General features: G+C 34.4%; 1 protein-coding gene across 1 annotated transcript in view; it reads left to right on the top strand.

Annotated features, from left to right (window-relative positions):
* The first annotated feature begins 872 nt into the window (after window positions 1–872).
* The window catches only part of LOC146998332 (uncharacterized), a 33,736-nt gene continuing 17,072 nt past the window's right edge, over window positions 873–17,536 (top strand). Inside the window, exon 1 of the mRNA XM_085814088.1 lies at window positions 873–1,076. The gene's annotated coding sequence lies outside the window, so the exon portion shown is untranslated. The remainder of the gene's footprint in view (window positions 1,077–17,536) is intronic.

Raw genomic sequence — 17,536 nt, 5'->3', positions numbered from 1 at the left:
TGCAATTTTTTCTTATTCCTTGATCTAAAGTTTTCTGCGTTTTTTTTTTTTTTAAATTTAAATTGCTGTATTGGCACACATACAATTTTTGTATAGTAGCTTCAGATGTGGATAAGTTTTTCGAACACTTTCGTTTGTTTTACTGGCGTCGCTGAATTTTGCGATGAAATGCAGCACATTTATTGCCGAGTATCACCTTCCAGATTTTTCGAATTATTCTCCTCCTTCCTCAAATACACTACGGCGATAAACAATAACCATTCACTAAAGATTTTGCGTAAATTTCCACTCATAATAATATAAATTGCGAAAATCTCACAATTAGCACCTAAACACAATATTCAGCAGCACAATTCTTTCGAAAGCGCGCCGTAATAGTCAAAAGTGGGGTAGGCGCAAGGAGGTTAGAATTCTAACCTCCTTGGGTAGGCGTCTTGCCAGGTGAAACTAGTCGATATTTCCGTGACGTCAAAAATTCGAAAAGTGGGGTAGGGTTTGGAAATACGCGTCCCTACCAGCAACCAATGGCACTCTTTTTCCCTTCCTCGCCTAACCTTTAATATTAAAAAAACCTTGGTCTTCTTAATCTGTGGTTCTTGATTAATTTGTGGTTTATAGTCTCTATATTGGTCAGCATGTTTATCATAACTACTTAAAGCCTTTCTTAAATACGGTTGATTGTAGAGCTTTAGTTTTTTTGTAAATATAATTTCTCAAAAACCATGATATCTGGTGGTATATATATTTTTAAAGTACATTAATAGAGACAGTAATATTAATCTATTACTTAATATTATTATCTTTATGTATACACCAGCACAAATTCCTGATATGTTGAATTTAATATTTATTTTTTAATAGTTGGCATCACCTTATTGTTTAGAATTGTTTGTACGCTGACCTGGAGCATTGTTATAATAACAATGCTTTTATAGACATTTAATTAATGAATATTAAACAAAGTTATTTCGTTTCCTAAATAATCAGTTTCGCAGATGGTTAGGTCTGAGGTTCGTGACATTTGCTGCAGTCTTTTGAATCCAAAGTTTATAAACGAGTAATAAATTGACATTGTGGTATGTATGTTTTATTCCCCATGTGTATTATGTGTAGATGCGTTATAGAACTAATTATTGGAAAATATTAGTGATAGTAATGGAGTTTTATTTGCATAATATGACATTTATTAGTTTGTTTTGTCGTGAGGATTTAGAATCTTTAACGAAATCATAAGTTACTTGTTTATCATGATGTAATACAACCGCATAGATATTCATTTACTTAAAGTTTATGTATGTCATAAAAGTCGATCTTGTGACCCATTGCGTTAACTTTTAATACAGTTGTGCGTTATTAATCATTATTTATTCATATTTATCAATTTGTTCGTGAACGGATAAAATAAGTCTCTGAACGTTACACTAGCCCATAAGTGCAGCAATGCAACAAAATTCATCACTGTTGTTTTATAGGATATAAATATTAAGATCTATTAACTGAAGATCAAATTTAACATTATGACTTTTTATGCTAAATGTTTGATCGCTACATGCTCGAATCAGGCTTTTATTTAATTGATTGCAACAAGTATGATATCAATATATCTATATATATAATTAGCAAAGCAAAATTCTTGTGTTTGACGTAGATTTTAGTGACTGTCAGTTTCGAGGGCTATTAGGTACAGGTTCCTATTCTCCGGTCAAAAGAAATCTGGGACGAAGGGAAAGCCATGGTTGTAGCAGAACATACTCATTGTGGATGTCTTTGCTCCTGATGAGGAATGTGCCTATTTGCCTTTAAGATAATAGAGTCTTCACTAAAATCTGTGCAAAATACAAGATTGTTCCAAATAGTTTTCTGGTTGCAATTTTCTAATTTTGACTATGCATAATGTATGCTTTACGCATGCGCGCGTTGAAAGAAATTGGAACTACTCTGATATGCGCCCTCAAGTCGCCAAATTTCTCGCCAAAAATATTTGGCGAGAAACTTCATGCTACCATATTGCTATCTAAATTTTTTTTCTACATTTTGAACTTTTAGCCTAAAATGTCTCCAAAAACGCGGTTTTCGCACATGCAAAAACTACATTTTGAACACACATAGTTTAGCTAAAAATCCGAAACAAAAACAAAAAATTTAGATAGCAAAAACCTAAAGTTTCTAACCAAAAATATTTGACAAGAATCCATGTACACAGCGACATGTTTTAACTTAAAAAAACATCTACGAATTGCACAATGTAGGCAATGAACGAATCTACAAACTATGGACACCTCGCTTTAATAAATTAACATAACAACGATAAATTTCAAAGAATACCATGTACACAGCATCCTGTTTAAACTTTAAAAAAATTCTACGAATTGCACAATTTAGGCAAGGAAGGAATCTACGATCTACGCACTCCTCACTTTAATAAAATAACATAACAACAATAAATTTCAAATAATACCATGTATACAGCGTTCTGTTTCAACTTTAAAAAACATCTATGAATTGTACAGTCTAGACACTAAACAACAAAATAAACTAAAATAAATTTCAAACAATTTAAAAAAGCAACAATAACGACAAAAATTCAGGTACTTACGTATTAACGCAACCAGGCCAAAATTGCATAAATTGCGAAATTTGGCAACCCTATGTGTTATACGTAGTTTTGTAAAAAGAGCATGTGGAGATTCACAAAATTTTCGTGCAAATTTCTGTAATTTATGAGAAAATAGCAGTGTACATGGATAAAGTCAAGAGTGTGCACAATGCCATTTTTGTGCAATTCTGGGATTTTTTTTAAGTAAAAATAAGTCGACGTGTACATGGGTATGGCGAATACGGTTTTCAATCAGTGCTAAAAGCAATAGCCAAAAGATTTCCGCCGAAAAAATAATTCTGCAACTTATTGAAATTCGAAACCGGAAGGGTTTAATTGTTATTTTATATTTTAAAACAAAATAATATAAAAAACTGTATTAAAATTATCTGTAATTAATAAATGTACATTTTCTTTCTATTCATACTTTTTTACTCAAACTTACAAATAGCGCCAACCTGGTTGCAATAATACGTAGGTACCAATTCATACTAAAGAACCAATGAACATAACATTCTACAAAATAAGAACAAAAATAAAATAAAATGCACTTACCATGAATTAATGCGTTTTCGAATAGCAGAAATATAAATTTCATACCGCCTTTAACATGCCGCCACGTAATCACTATCGTATTTACATGACAGCCAGACACGCTATCCAGAAAATTTATACTATGATCCAGAAAATTTATACTATGGTTCACAAATAAATAAAATCACAAATCCCTACTTCTATCATGCACTGCCATTAAAAATAATCTCCCAGACCCTCTTTCCACACTTCCAAATACCCACTACCCCTCAACAGGATAGCCACAATCATATTTCCTTTTGCCGAACTTCAATTCAACAACTACCATTTTATCTTTCCCTCCCATCTTCTCAGACACAGAGGCGAACCAACGAGCTCCAGCAAAAGATTTTTCAACATCCAACAGGGTTGCCATAGAACACGCAATCGCACCAAAAACCAGCCCAGAACACATATCGCCACATTTGGTGAAATTAGGGCGTATATTAGAGTTGTACCAAGAAATGTTTAATAAAGTAAGCAAATAAATATTAAGCTTTATTTTTGTTAAATTTTGATACCCTTTAGATCATAATTGGGTTGATCTTTACATTATGGTAACTTGGCGATTTTTTGGCGAAAATTTGGCGACCAACTCTCCTACAGCAACCCTCTATTTTTTTCCCCCACCGCCATTTTGTCTTCACGAAGTAAAGACATGTTTCTTTTCTTTTTATCTCCTGAACACTTCTTCCAACAATCTACTAGCCGAATTACACTTATGCTAGAAATTTTATCAAACAAAACTGCTTAATCATGACAAATATTCACTGCAAAATTAGGAAAAACTGCACAATACCATTCTCCTTACGCATTTTTCAAAATAACACATACACATAAACCATGTACACGCCGACTTATTTTTACTTAAAAAAACATCCCAGAATTGCACAAAAATGGCATTGCGCACACTCTTCACTATATCCATGTACACTGCTTTTTTCTCATAAATTAGAAAAATTTCACGAAAATACATGACAATTTTCTCAATCTTTAAACCCGGTAAAAAGAACATACATGAATTACCTGATCGCAAAAAAGTATTTACCCTTTGCAAATATGAACATTTCCACATATAAAATAAATAAAATATCCAAAAACTTTTACCTCTAAATCATCTATTACATTATACACGTCACCAACGAATTCATACCGAAAGCATTACAAATACTTAGTATCAAATATTTAAATTATTTCCATGCACGTTTATTTTAACTTAAACGTATACCAAATTCCTACAAGCATAAAATTCACAAAATAACTATCATTTCATTAAAATATCCCTAAACCACGTACACATCGACTTATTTTTACTTAAAAAAACATCCCAGAATTGCACAAAAATGGCATTGCGCACACTCTTCACTATATCCATGTACACTGCTTTTTTCTCATAAATTAAAAAAATTTCACGAAAATACATGACAATTTTCTGAATCTTTAAACCTGGTAAAAAGAACATATATGAAATTACATGATTGCGAAAAAGTATTTTCCCTTTACAAATATCAACATTTCCACATATAAAATAAATAGAATATCCAAAAACTTTTACCTCTAAATCATCTATTACATTATACACGTCATCAACGAATTCATACCTCAAGCATTACAAATACTTAATATCAAATATTTAAATTATTTCCATGCACGTTTATTTCAACTTAAACGTATACCAAATTCCTACAAACATAAAATTCACAAAATAACTATCATTTCATTAAAATATAATTAAATTCAAAAACACTACTTAAAATATAAATGAGCACATACATTAAATTAATAAAAATTACCTTACAATCCTAATTACTTTAAACTAAATCATTGCTAATAACAATTTTCCCAATAATACCAAATTCCTTTCCACCTTACATTTACAACAATGCATAAAAATAATATCCTCAAATAATTAAAAATACTAACTTACCTAATCATCTTCAGAATCTTGATTACGTGGCGGATACACTTTTCTTACTTCTGTTTCAGAATCTTTAAAATCATACTTATCTTTCAAAGCAAGATACCAGATAAAATAAATAACATAATAAAACATCTTTATTTCTCTCTCACACAACCTTAAAAAACATTTATTACTATCCTTTTCAATACCACTAAATACCCATTTCGAATTCACTTTAGTTACGGCCACGGGATCCAAAAATTCACAAACACTATTTCACACAACACAGAATAAAGCCAAATACAAAATTGCCAGATTTTTTTCCGATTAAAGAACAGTAATTCGTCCATTAATATCACATAACATATCCCATGATCTCTCATTTCCCTCACACAAAATAATGCGTAATCAGAACTGAATACTACTCACATTCTTAACAAAGTCTAACTAACCTAATCTTCTTCCGAATCTTCCTTACATGGTGGATACACTTTTATTATGGATTCAATAAAACTACTGAACAATTTTTTTTCCGAATTTGATAGAATTTGATAAAAAAAAAAAATTTCTTTATCACATCTACAATTCACTTTAGACAGCACCATACAATCCCAAAATTATTCAACCTTACTTCACACAACACACAATGAAGCTTAATACAAAATAATATACATCCACAGATACTTGTCCAAATTCCCCCCTTTTCCGATTAAAGAACCGTAATTCGTCCATTAATATCACATGACACATCCCATGATCTCTCATTTCCCCCACACAAAATAATGCGTAATCGGAACTGAGTACTGCTCACATTATTACCAAAGTCCCAGGTAGTAACCTTTATTGCCTCCAAAATGTCGCCAAACTACCAGTTACCATATTGTAAAGATCAACCCATAATTGCTCTTTATTTCATAAATTATGGTTTCATATTTATAATTGTATAATTTCTGCACGCCATCTTACCAGATTTAAATTGATGATCTATAATCCAGAAAAACCCCTAATCCGAAATTGCCGAAGTCCCAGCAAGTCCACATGATGGACTTTGTACTGTACCATATTTAATGTATGGAAAATTACTTTATAATTCCTTACTTCAGAATCAAGAATTATATCCACCAATTGAAGAAGCTAGAAAAATTGCTCAAAAAAGGTCTGATGATTGTCATAATGTAAATAAAGAGAAATATGATACTCAGTATAAACCTAGTAATTTTAAATTAGGTGATTTAGCAGTGTATGAAGAATTTCAATATCCTAATACACATAAACTGTCTCCTCCTTTTTCAGCTCCTTACAAAAATTTAACACAATCTTCTGAAGTTACTTTTGAAATTGATAAGCCTAATCCTCTAACTAAAAAGAAATCAGAAATTGTTCATCCTACTACCAGACTCAAGCCTTTTAATTCAGCTAGTGGATTTAAATTAGAAATAGTAGAATTCCTGTCTCTGTCCAAAAGTAATTTATTTTTAATTTTCTAAAATTCTGCATTAAAAGTTTTTCCCTGTTATGACACTTAATATCTGATTTAGGCTTTAAACCCTGACTGTGGCAAATTATTTTTCTCGATCTTAAACTTTCTGTCTCCTTTCCTTCTTCCCTGAATTTTTCCGTTCAAAATTTGTTGTGTATGTCCCCCATAGCCCAGAAGATGAGGAGAGGAAAAACTGCACCACCACATTTTTGAAAAATCTGGATTCAGTTCCAGATTTTTCATTCAAAGATGAATGTTTTTATTATTTTTTTTCGACCACTAGGTTTCACGCTATGTGTATTACTTCTTGCATCCTTTCTTTAGGGAGGATACAAAAAGTGATAGCATGTACCCGCTGTCTGCCTAGGAACACTCCTAACAACCCCCTTAAAATGTTTTCTTATTTTTATTTGTTTGGAGATTCATCTATGGCAATGAGACTGACTTGGGTCATTTCTATTTTCTTTATCAGCCACAATGCTCTGACCATAGTGTAGACAGAAGTGCTATCACACACACGCATTAATTTTAAAACATTTTTTTTTCTTTCTTATTGTAGAGTATTATTTAATTACCCTATTTGCAGGCGTATAAAATGCATCTCCCTTTTTTATACATATTTTTGAAAGATAAAACTTTATTACTGATCATTATAATTCCGCCAAGTTCTAATCATTATCTCAATTGGGGGTGGCCCGAAATGCTTCTCTGCAGCCCTGTTTACATGTTCTTTAGCATATGCAATCACACGTAGCTTGTATGCTATGTTATAGCAAGGCCAACATTGTTTTTGAGCCATAACTTCCTAACAAATTTAAGGAAATTGAACAGTAGAAATTTCACAAACTTAGAAGCCGTTCAAAAAAATTTTTAAGTTTAAACGAACCCAGCTGTAATTGTTGATGACAGCGCATTCGCTGAGCTATACGTAATTGTAATATTCCCACACTCTGCAACGGAACAAGAAAAAAATCTCATAACTCCGAATACAAGAAAGTTCCAGAAATGAATGTAATAAAAAACTGAGTATCGATGTATAAGACACACCCCGGTTTTCAGACCTGTTTTCAAAGGAAAAAAGTGCATCTTATACGCCAGCAAATACAGTATATTTTTGAAAAATGTAAATTATACAAGTTATTTGTCTTGAATTTCAGTCTTAATTTTATATATTATTAAGTAATATGCAAGATTTTAGAAACAAAAGACTTGTATAATGAAAATTGTACAATGCCAAAAACCAGTTACCTTTTTTTTAAGGAACGGAGGGTTTTTGATATATTGTACTTAAGCACCCTTGACCATCAGCAAGATGGAATGCTGATTTTGGTGGAGAGGACATGCCAAATTAATCATCAAAGTATTAGTGTGTATTCCATTATATTATTACGTTTTTATATTTAATTTTCTGTTGTATTAAGTATGTGTATCCACAATAAGAACTTATGCAATTAATTGTAAAATTGAGTATTATATTTTCCTGCATATAAAAGTTCATTTCACTGAATATTCGTTTCACTAAATGTGAAAGTTATATTTTTTTTTAATATGAAACTCTATGAAAGCTCACAACTCAATCTGTATTATAATGGAAATATTTTCATCAACAAAAATTTCAAAGACTTTTTAGTGAACATTTACTTTATGAAAAACATGTGAACATTTACTTTGAAAGACTTTTAGTGAACTTTGAACATTTACCTGGTGGAACTATTTTCATCAAGAGACTTCTCAAACAATTTTCAATGGACATTCAAAAAGACATTGGACATTTTTTCAATGGACTTCTATATTTGTCTTAATTTATTGGTTAGTTTATTTAGAAATTATATCATTGCAATAGTTGTAAATTAGTTGTTTAAGTATTACATAATCTATGTATGCTAATGGTCATGAATCATGATGGCGACATCCTTGATGCTTTCCTCATATGCTAAACTTTCTCTTACTTTGCTCATCCTTTTCTGCTACCTTACTCTCTTCTACCTTTCTTATGAAGGGGTAGCTGCTTTAAAGAATAATTGACGACCTCAAAATTAGCATTTCTAGATTTAGTGCTGTCTCCCTAAATTCATATCTTCTCCCAAATTCGAGATTTTTTTATGTTCTGTAATGCTGCTTGAAAAGGGAAACTAAAACTAAGCAATCATAGGTTAGCTGTACTTGTACGCCAAACTTGGTATAAATACCGCTGACTGTATAAAACTTGTTACGTTTATGATCATGAATTCACGATTCTATTTTTCGTAATGCATATATTTTTATTTCCAATGGTAGACAAAAGTACGTACAGTCAAAAGTCGCTAATTCGGACACCCATAATTCGGAATGATCTATAATCCGGACATCAAACCTAAAATCTTTCTGCGCATGCGCCGCGTTGACGCATGTGTTGACAGTGGTGATAAAGGCAAAGCATGTTTTGCTTCCCTTAAATAAAGCTAAGACTAAACTATATAAAATTCTTGCTTTATTCCGTAAATAAAATAGAAGAGCTAACACTGTAGCCTTTACATTTAAAATCATTTAGTGAAATCAAACTAGCATAAAGCTAACTGATATTCACACAAGAGAACAAGAAACAAGAAGCTTCGCTGATACCGGCGTACATATATATTATACTCGGCCAACCCGCCGATCTTGACGTCATCGGCCAATCAGCGGCAACCACGTTAGCTTACCACCGATCGACCTCCGATCAAAATTTGCATGTGGAAAACTAAAGCCAACAAACGGCCCTCTTTTGCCCATGCAAAGACAAAAACAAAACTTTCACAGAAGTTCATAGTTCAATTCTATTATACGAAAACACTTATTGTCTTTAAACACTGAAAACATCTAAACAAAACTTTCTTAAATTAACAGCAGTCGCTGCTTTTGTAAATAAGTCGGCAGTATTTAATTTACTGGTGATAAATTCAAGATCAAACACTCCACCATTTACTAGTCTTCTAACAAAGTGATATTTTACGTCTATGTGCTTAGTTCGGCGATTTTCTATTGGCGATCTAGAAAAATCAATGGCAGACTTGTTATCACAAAATAGTTTACACTCTCTTAAATTAAACTTTAAAATTTCATCTTGTAAGACATTTTTCGTCCACATTAATTCCTTCGCTGCTTCAGATAGAGCGATATACTCCGCTTCCATGGTTGATAAACTTACACATTTTTGTTTAACAGTTTTCCAGATTACCGGTACTTCATCTAAATATAATATAAATCCTCCCATGGACACGTGGTCATCTCTATTACTTGCATAATCAGCATCTGAATAACAATATAAATTTAGATGTTTAATCTTCGATAAGTTTAACTTATATAATTTAGTACTATTGAGATAACCAAGCAATTTCAACAATGCTTCCCAATGCCTAATTCCAGGATTCTCCTGAAATTGTGATAAGATATTCACTGCATATGTAATATCAGGCCTTGTCCTGTTAGCTACAAAAACTAAACATCCTAACAGATTTCTAAAGGGTAATGTATGCATTTCCGCAACTTCTGCACTTGTAGATGGACAATCTAATTTTGTAAGAATAGTGCCCTTAGCTATGGGAAGTAAAGTTATTGGTATCTGGAAATAATTAAATTTTTCAAAAATTTCTTCGATATATTTCTCCTGATGTATAAAAACCCCATTCTCATTCTCTAAGAATTCAATTCCAAGTAACGTTTTAGTTTTGCCTAATACTTTAAGATCAAAAAACTTACTCAGCTGTGAAATTACTTTATCTATACTATATTGATCTTTACTAAAAATCACAATATCATCTACATATAACAAGAGAATTACATTTGAACCCTTATAAACACAATTACACCATTGTATTTTCTTAAAATGTAGATTTTCTAAAGTACTTTCAAATTCATAAAACCATTCACGGCCGCTTTGATGTAGACCGTAAATGGCCTTGTGTAATAAACACACTTTATTTTCCTCTTCGATAAATCCCTCTGGTTGGGTCACATATATTTTCTCATTTAGGTTTGCATATAAATATGTGTTCTTTACATCTAACTGACAATTAGTCCATCAATATAAACATACCAGGATAGTGAAAAATATTCTTATGATTAAAAAATATACTACAGGACTGTAAACGTCATCAAAATCTTCACCTCTTTTCTGCCTGAATCCCTGTGCTACTAAGCGTGCTTTGTATCTAACCACTTGATTCTTTTCATTTCTTTTTAGCGTATAGACCCATTTGTTTCCTATTATAGTTTTATTTTCTGGCTTTGCGACTAATTCAAAAACCTTTCTTTTCTTTATTGTGTCGATTTCTTCTTTCATTGCCTTATCCCATTTTTCGGCATTTACTGATTTTCGTGCTTCTTTAAAATTTTGTGGGATAACTATTTCTACGGAATTTGCCTCTTCAGACACAGAGCTAGTCTCCTGTTCTACGAAATTAACTTTCCCCGAGTATTCGTTTTTTCCACTAAAATCGAACTTATCTTTTTCATATTTAATATTTCTTGCCTCACAATACTTTTCAATATCATTATAGGATCTAAACGGGTGTCTGTTCCCTCTACATAATAATATATGTCTGTACGTGTTCCATCTGGCCTTTTAACTGCTTTTCTTTGCCAGTTTAAGTCTGATACTTCTTTCGGAGTAGATTTGTCATCTGACAACTTTATTTCTTCTCTAGAAATTTCCTGTTCTTCATCTGATTCTGCTAATTGCTCAGATTCCTCTAGTCTTTTAAATTTAGGTTTTGATTTCTGTTCCAGGATGCCATTTGCTGCATACGGTTTTTCATCGAACTTCACATTACAGGTTTCTATTAATTTGCGTTCTTCTGGCAGCCATATCCTATAAACCGTAGTTTCCTTCGCATAACCTACCATGATTCCTTTGCACCTCATTTCTAATTTATTCTTAATCTGTTTTGGCACACCAACATAGGCTTTACAACCAAATACTTTAAAATAAACAACACTGGGTTTTCTATTTAGAACATTTCATAAGGGTATCGGGTTCAGTGTTCCGCCTTACTTGCTTTGGGAACATGCAAAGACCTGACTCGGAACAGGGAGCTTACTAAAGCTATGTTCAATAAATGTGGGAAGTAGACAAGATACACAGGAAGGGTATACGAAACCCTTTATTTTTCACTCTTTACAATAATTTCCGAACTTCGGAATACAGAGACCAACCACTTGTGGTCTGAACGTAAGAATATAAAAATATTAACTAAACTCTAACTTAACTTTGGAATAATAAACAAGGGCCTACGTGGAAGATTGGCCGTATATTAACAGGAAGCCGTATGTAGTACAGAGAACTGTTAACACTACAATACGTTTAAAATTATCAAGAGGATTAAACCTCTGACCTGGAAGGCAACCAGCAACCGAGTAAAACTGCTAAGGCAAGCAGCCTGCTTCGACTAACTCCTTCCTCTCTCTTGCTTGGCAAAAAGCCACAACTTAAGTACTTGGCGTTCGCCAGACAAATTTGCATAAATAAGTTAAAGCTTTTAATTCTGGCTGGAAGTAGAAAATAAGAAGTGATAGTAAAGATTTAAAATAAAATAAACGTTAGTAAAAATTAAGATCCTTACATACTTCCCGTCAGAGTTAATTAGTTTGAAACTGAGGTCTAAACCGACCTTGTTGAAAACTTTTAGCTCTAGAATCTAACGCGAGGCCAATCTTTTACAAACATTTCTCACTAGAAACTAGAAATTTAAAAAGTTAAACTAGTTTAATGAAATGGCAAGTAACATGAATATTTATATTTCTCTTAACATTCTTATTTCATTCATGACTTTATTTTAATTATCTCTCCCCGTGCTCTCTGACATGTGTTGTAAAAGAAAACACCAAACACGAATGTTTTTATGTACAAGTGTTCAACACTGCCTCCTACAATCAAAACACTAACATGTTAAAATTCAACATAACAAGACCTCGTAACACACCCTATCTTCATCTGTAAACCCTGAGGTACTATTCTGAAAGTGGCTAACTCTGAAGTGTAGCGTCAGAGAGCCTAACTACATTCATTCAACCTTTAACACATATTCACAATACTTTTCTCTCTCTTTTTTTTTTTTTAAAGTCACACGAATAAGTTTAAAATTTTTGGCATTACTTTCACTTTTACCATATCACAGTATTTCTTAACATTTAAAATAACAGCTCACATTGTATATAAGAACATATTGACATGCCGTTAATTTTATGCAATTTAAAACATACATTAGTAGTACATTGTTAACTTCTATTCTTTTCCAAGGAAGTGGCAATTCTTCTACATTGAAACACTACATTTCAAAAGTCTTTCAGACCAAAACTTCTTTCTTGCCAGAATCTTTTAAATAAAATTTTCTACAATAACTTTTACAATATTCAAGTATTTACACATTCCTATTATACATGAACTTTAGTTTTACGCGTGAGTAATTGAAAAACATAATACCAAAATAGGTAACAACTCATTTCTCGCCTTTTTGGCGATAAGGGTAGACCTCACATGAGGTAAAACGTCTTGAATTCTGCCACTTGCAGTAAGAATGAAAGATTAACTTAAGTTTGCAAAGTAACATAAAATTTTACTTATCTTTGTGATATTCGGACATTCTTTTCTCTGCCCAGTCCTGGAAGGTAGCAACGATTCGTGTTTAATTTATCCTCCTTCTTGTGCGGGCTCGCCCTTCAGTTCCTTCCTGTAGGAGCTTTCTTTTTCCTCCAGTTCGGTCACCCTTGAATACCTTCTTTTTTGCCTCTGCCTGTGGTCTTGGCTGTTTGATGGCAGCTGGTCTTGGTGGAACCGGGACACTTCTCTCTCGTTTCTGCTTGGATCTCGTTGCTGGCCGTTCAAATTTTCCTTGTATCTTTTCCTCCGCCGGTGGTGGTCCTTCCGCAATTCGGCGACATTTGCTGCGTAGAGTCCTGTCCGATGAGTAGATCTTCCGTTTGGGAGCCGGGTTATAGTTGCCGTTATTTCTCCTGGCTCTCTTTGCATTCGTCGTACTTCTCCCTTCTTCATTCTGGGGGTGGTCGTGAGCTCTCTTTTCTGGTCGGTGGAATGGCTTCTTTTCTTGTTACCTTCAATTTTCCAACGGGGAAACTTTCTTTTCAATTGCTCCTGCCTCCTAATAGCTTGTCCTTGTGCTTGACGTTGTTCCACCTCTGGAGCTTGTGCCTGCCGTGCCGGATCCTGCAAAAGATCTTTGAATATTTGCATTTTATTACGGTCATAGTATGGTTTTATTTGGTCAGTGTTTGCGGAGCATGTTTCACCATTCCTGGCTTTTAACACCACTCCTGCAGGATATTTAATCTAAGACTAGCTGGGATAACTGGTCGAAATTCGTTGTTGGAATTTGTAGTTTTTGTATAAAATAATAGACCATCTATTAGTTCGCAATGGGCCACCCTATTTCTTATTGCCACAATATCTTGGTGGCTAAAATTTCAGGATCCTTTAAATACTCATAAATGTTTCCAAACACAGGATCCTTACCCAGTTCGGTTATTACAGTTTCTCGGGAATTTATTGTACATGCTGTGAGCATTGCCACCTTTACAGTATTACCTTCTTCATCTATTTTTATTCTGGATAGGGCATCTGCTACGATATTTTCCTTTCCGGGGGTATGCTTGATTACCAGATTATATTCTTGTAGCTTGAGTGCCCATCTTATTAACCTTGGGGATAAGTTTTTCCCTGAGGACAATCTAGTTACCGCCGCATGATCAGAATACACTGTTATTGGCGCTCTTCCAAATTAGACTCGGAACTTTTGCACTGCTAACAGAACTGCAAGTGCCTCTCTCTCGGTCGCGGAATAATTTCTTTGTGTTTGATTTAAAGTTCGACTAAAAAATGCCACGGGCTGCTGATTTTGCGAAAGTACCGCTCGTACCACATAATCCGAAGCATCCGCTGAAATTTCTAAATTCTCATCCTTTTCAGGAAATTTCAACACAGGGGCTTGCGTTAATGCTTGCTTTAATTTTTCGAAAGCACTATTGGCTTCGGCCGTCCACGAGAATCTTGCCTTTTTCCTTTTTAATTTTAACAATGGTTCAGCAATAGCTGCAAAATCTTTTATAAAAGACCTATAATATGAACAAAGTCCTAGAAAAGAAGAGAGCTTCTTAGCCGTATTTGGTGGCGGATACTTTTGCACAGCGATTATTTTTGATTCATCTGTCTCGATTCCTTTCTGAGATATTTTGTAACCTAAATATTTTAATTCAGGGGCTGCAAATTTGCACTTTTCGACATTAACTTTTAGACCGGCCTCATTTAATAATGAAAACACTTGTCTTAAATCCTGTACATGTTGGTCCAGATTATCACTTGTAATAATGATATTGTCTAAATAGATAAATGTGGACTTTCCAAGAACAGGCCTTAGCAGCATGTCCATACATCGCTGAAATGTTGCCAGTGCCCTTGAAAGGCCAAACGGCATACGCAGGAATGCATAAGTGCCAGACTTGGTTATAAAAGTAGTCTTAGGCACGTCCTCCGGTCTAACCCCTATTTGAAAATAACCAGTCGTTAAGTCTAAAGTCGTCATGTATTTGGTCGACGTTATGTTAGAATTTCTTCAATAATAGGTAACGGATATACCGGATATTTAGTTATGGAGTTTAATTTACGATAGTCAATCCCGAAACGCCACCTTTTTGGATGTGTCAATGGATAGTCATTGTTTTTCTTACATAAAACCACCGGGCTAGCATAACTACTTGAGATGGGCGTTATGATCTTTTTACGTAGCATATCGCCAATGTGCCATTCTATAATTTTTTTCTTTATTCTTATCATACCGATATGCTTTGTGGCGAACTGGCATTGAATCTCCGGTGTCAATACTATGGTTAGTAACTTGAGTAAATCCTGGAATATCACTAAATAACGAAGCAAATTCACTTACCACTTGTCGGATTCTTTGTTGCTCTTCCTTAGGCAGGTGATCAAGGTTTAACATTGGCGGTTCCGATTTTTCTTCTCGAACTGGTTTCATCGTCAGCTTAAGGGACACTTCATTAAAATCCAGCGTTGCTTCTGCTTCTGAAAGAAAATCTATTCCTAAGATGATATGTGCTTGCAGATTCTTTACTATAAAAAACATAATTTTTACTTGTTCGTCCTTGATACGAATGTATAGCGGTAATTTACCTATGCACTTACATCTTTCTCCCTGTGCAGCTAACACTGTCGTATTATCCGAATTATATATGCGGTATTTCCGAAAATACTTCCTAAAAATTCTTCTGCCACACCAGAACACTGCGCTCCTGTATCCAGGAGTGCGGTGGCTGGGATGTTATTCACCAACACCTCAATCTTCGGAAGAGTCAAATTTTTCACCATTACTGTATTTAACTTGAAGGAAGAGAGGTTTTCTTGGCCTTCGGATTTCCGCACTCTCCGTCAGCAGAAATCCGTTTTAGTTTAAATCCTTTTTTCTTTCCATGCTTTCCTTCTTTTTCCACTGGCCTTGAGACTTTTTTCCTGGATTGCTATTGAACTGTCGACGTTCGCCGGCTGTTTTTGGATACTTGGGTTTCCTTGCCCACTGATTCGCTTTGCTTCCGTAGCCGTGTGCTTGACTTTGCTGTGGTCTTGGCTAACCAAATTGGTTTCGTTGTTGATATTGGCGTCTTCTTTCAATGTCCGCCGTTCTTCTACTTTCAAACTGGATTGCTAGCTCAAATAACTTTTCCAGTGTAGTCGGATTCCTTAATTCAATAAAGTCTTGTACTTGGTGAAGTAACCTCGGCAAAATCACTTGAATTATCTCAGGATCCGGACGGTTTCCATACAAGAGTTTGAAGACATGAATTGTTCTTAAAATAAAGTTTGAGAGATTTTCAATTGGTTTCTGGTATATGCTGAAAAGTTCCGCTTCTAATTTCGCACGATCCCTTACGACAGGGAAGGCTTTTACTAAGGCAGTCTTGAAATTTTCGTAAGTATAGGTGGGACTTCCTGCTTGACCCAAGAGACTTCTGCCTATACATTTGAACCAATTAAGCGCTTGGCCCCTCAAAGCGCTGGTAGCTAATGTGACTTTCTGGAACTCGTGCACGGGATACATCGTGAAGTGGTCATCTAGTTTTTCCAAAAAACTGGTAACCGGTGAGTTTCCATTAAATGTTGCTTCTGGTTTCATCGCTGCGCGCATGGTCTGGACGATGTAACCAAATCCTTCCAGGCCGGCAGCTGGCATTTCTGGATTCTGAGCCGCTTCTGCAGGCAGCACAGGTTCTTCTTGAAACTCGGCCATGGTAATTCTTCTTCGTCGGGCGCCACTATCAGGTTCAGTGTTCCACCTTACTTGCTTTGGGAACATGCAAAGACCTGACTCGGAACAGGGAGCTTACTAAAGCTATGTTCAATAAATGTGGGAAGTAGACAAGATACACAGGAAGGGTATACGAAACCCTTTATTTTTCACTCTTTACAATAATTTCCGAACGTCGGAATACAGAGACCAACCACTTGTGGTCTGAACGTAAGAATATAAAAATATTAACTAAACTCTAACTTAACTTTGGAATAATAAACAAGGGCCTACGTGGAAGATTGGCCGTATATTAACAGGAAGCCGTATGTAGTACAGAGAACTGTTAACACTACAATACGTTTAAAATTATCAAGAGGATTAAACCTCTGACCTGGAAGGCAACCAGCCACCGAGTAAAACTGCTAAGGCAAGCAGCCTGCTTTGACTAACTCCTTCCTCTCTCTTGCTTGGCAAAAAGCCACAACTTAAGTACTTGGCGTTCGCCAGACAAATTTGCATAAATAAGTTAAAGCTTTTAATTCTGGCTGGAAGTAGAAAATAAGAAGTGATAGTAAAGATTTAAAATAAAATAAACGTTAGTAAAACTTAAGATCCTTACAAGGGGTTCGGTTGCTTTTATGACATACTCTGTTCCACGTATGTACGAAACAGCCAAGAGCTTCTGCCCACCATTCTTTTCCCATTTTACCGTCATTAAG

Source organism: Stegodyphus dumicola, chromosome 3 (genome assembly GCF_044657685.1).
Source record: "Stegodyphus dumicola isolate Sdum_Otavi_A_Nest chromosome 3, ASM4465768v1".
Classification (NCBI taxonomy): Eukaryota; Metazoa; Arthropoda; class Arachnida; order Araneae; family Eresidae; genus Stegodyphus; species Stegodyphus dumicola.
This window is presented reverse-complemented; position numbering and strand designations above follow the sequence as displayed.